The 3,201-nt window shown below is 45.0% G+C and overlaps 1 non-coding gene across 1 annotated transcript; it reads left to right on the forward strand.

Annotated features, from left to right (window-relative positions):
* The first annotated feature begins 425 nt into the window (after positions 1 to 425).
* Positions 426 to 563, forward strand: LOC114816546. Its single transcript, XR_003764334.1, has one exon. It is a non-coding gene; the product is annotated as a small nucleolar RNA SNORA7 (small nucleolar RNA).
* The last annotated feature ends 2,638 nt before the right edge of the window (positions 564 to 3,201 follow it).

Consider the following 3,201-nt stretch of genomic DNA (forward strand, 5'->3'; position numbering starts at 1 on the left):
AGGTAGATACAATCAAAGCAAGGATATTTGGTAAAGCATTTAATATGTGCCAAGCACTGTACTAAACGCTGGATGAGATCTAAGATCATCAGGTCCCTCATGAGGCTCACAGTCTAAGTAGGAGGGAGAAGAGCTTAATACAGTTTTCTGCACCCAGTAGCATGGCTCAGTGGAAAGAGCCCGGGCTTGGGAGTCAGAGGTCATGGGTTCAAATCCTGGCTCTGCCACTTGTCAGCTGTGTGACTGTGGGCAAGTCACTTCACTTCTCTGTGCCTCAGTTACCTCATCTGTAAAATGGGGATTAAGACTGTGAGCCTCATGTGGGACAACCTGATGATCCTGTATCTACTCCAGCACTTAGAACAGTGCTCTGCACATAGTAAGTACTTAAATACCAACATTATTATCTCCCTCAGGAGACTGTACCCCTCTCTGGGCCATACCTGAAGAGTTTCCAGTATTCTACCAGTTTCGAATATGGGAGGGAGAGTCAAGCAGAGGCATACCCATTTCATTCCTAGCTTGGGCAGTAGCTAGAGAGTGGCAGTAAATCTGTTACAAGTCAAAATTTCCCTGTGCTGGGCAGCAGCAGCATGGGAGAGAGTCGAGGGTGGAGACTCAAGTTTACTGCATGGAAAGAGGCAATGGTAAACCACTTCTGGATTTTTTCCAAGAAAACTCTATGGATCCACTACCAGAACAATTGCAGATGGAGGTGGGGAGTTCTGGGAGAAATGTGTCCATGGTGTCGCTATGGGTTGGAGATGACTCGATAGAATAAGACAAGGAGATTGTAAGCTCCCTGAGAGCAGGGAACACATCCGTTAACCCTACTGCATTCTTCCAATTGCTTAGTATAGTGCTTTTTTTTATGGTATTTCTTAAGAGTTTACTATGTGCCGGGTACTGTACTATGCTGGGTTACATACAAAAATATCAGTTTAGACACAGTCTCTCCCACAGAGGGATCAGTCTTAATGCCTATTTTACAGATGAGGAATCTGAGACACAGAGAAGTTAAGTGACTTCTCCAAGGTCACACTGAGAGTAAGTGATGGAGTGAGGATTAAAACTCAGGTCCTCTGACTCCCAAGTCCATACAATTTCCACTAGACAATACTGCTTTTCACACAACAGACACCAAAAAATGCTGTCGCTTGATTGATTACTGATTCCACTGTAAGGCATCCTCGGCTTTGTCCGTCCCAAGTGCTGTTCTTTCCCAGTCCATTCATTCTCATTCATTCAATAGTATTTACTGAGCGCTTACTATGTGCAGAGCACTGTACTAAGTGCTTGGAATGTACAATTTGGCAACAGATAGAGACAATCCCTGCCCATCATTGGGCTTACAGTCTAATTGGGGGAGACAGACGGACAAAAACAAGACAACTTCATCGCAATAAATAGAATCAAGGGGATGTACACCTCATGAACAAAATAAATGGGGTAATAAAATAAATAGGGTAATAAAAATGTATACAAATGAGCACAGTGCTGAGGGAAGGGAAGGGAGAGGGGAAGGAGCAGGGGGAAAGGGGGCTTAGTTGAGGAGAGGTGAAGGGGGGGCAGAGAGGGAACAGAGGGAGCAGAGGGAAAAGGGGAAGCTCAGTCTGGGAAGGCCTCTTGAAGGAGGTGAGCTCTCAGTAGGGCTTTGAAGAGGGGAAGAGAGTTAGTTTGGCGGAGTGGAGGAGGGAGGGCATTCCAGGACAGTGGGAGGACGTGGGCCAGGGGTCGACGGGATAGGCGTGAATGGGGGACAGTGAGGAAGTGAGTGGCGGCAGAGGAGCAGAGCGTGCAGGGTTGGCAGTAGAAAGAGAGAAGGGGGGAGAGGTAGGAGGGGGCAAGGTGATGGAGAGCCTTGAAGCCCAGAGTGAGAAGTTTTTGTTTCGTGAAGAGGTTGACCACTGGAGGATTTTAAGGAGGGGAGCGACATGCCCAGAGCGTTTCTGCAGGAAGATGAGCCGGGCAACGGAATGAAGAATTGACTGGAACGGGGAGAGACAGGAGGAAGGGAGGTCAGAGAGAAGGCTGACACAATAATCCAGCTGGGGTATTATGAGAGCCTTTTCCAGTAAGATAGCCATTTGGATGGAGAGGAAAGAGTGGATCTTGGCGATATTGTAAAGGTCCGGCATTTCTCCAGATATTCTACCACGAATCTTTGTTCTAGTTAAATCGGCTCATGTGTATTTCCTTGCAGAAATCAAAGGACCCGTGAGATGGATCCCACCTTCTCAGCTGATGTTTCAATATCTGGATTGCTTTCTCCCTGTTTTATGCAATTGAGCTAGGACTTTCCTTTCCTTATCTCACAAAGAGCTAAGGACATTTCCTTCTTGCAAAAGTGGAGCAATAATGGTGATAATAACCAGGTATGTGCAGTGACCTTTGCTTTCCTGTCTCTCTGATGTTTCTTATATCCTTTAATATTTCTGCTCCGCTAGTTCAAGTAAAAATCACTCATCAAGTACTGTTGTCATTCCCAAGGTGAAGTAACTGAGAAATACACCATGAAACGTGAGCTTAAGCAGCATCTTTATTATTACCCCAAATCTTTTCTATTCCTTGCTCCTACCTCCAGATGAGTTACCTTCCTAGCTAATTACTGAATTACTCCAGCAATATGGATTTATCCCTATACTTAGACTTGTCTATACCACCCTGCATGGCTTCTGCTGGTCATTTTTTTTCGGCTTCCCATCATAATCAATGAATCGGTGGTGTTTACTGAGCACTTACTATGTGCAGAGAACTGTACTAAGTGCTTGGGACAATATAGTTCAATTGAATTAGCTGATAATGTTCCTTCAAAATGAGCTTACAATCTAGAGGGGAGACAGATATTAATATGAAGAAATAATCTATAATACAGAATTTAAAGATATGTATTTAAGTGCTGTGGGGTTGGGGTGGGCTGAATATCAGAGTCACCATCACTTTAGATGGCACCACCATCCTTCCCATCTCACAAACTCCTAATCTTGACTCCTCTCTCTCATTCAACCCATATACTCAATTCATCACTAAATCCTGTTGGTGCCACCTTCAAAACATCATTAAAATCTGTCCTTTCCTCTCCATCCAAAGAGCTACCACTTTGATGTAATCTCTCATCCTAACCTGCCCGGATTACTGCATCAGCCTCCTTGCTGACCTTCCAACCTCCTGTCCCTCCCCACTCCAGTCCATACTTCACTC

Source organism: Ornithorhynchus anatinus, chromosome 1 (genome assembly GCF_004115215.2).
Source record: "Ornithorhynchus anatinus isolate Pmale09 chromosome 1, mOrnAna1.pri.v4, whole genome shotgun sequence".
Lineage (NCBI taxonomy): Eukaryota > Metazoa > Chordata > Mammalia > Monotremata > Ornithorhynchidae > Ornithorhynchus > Ornithorhynchus anatinus.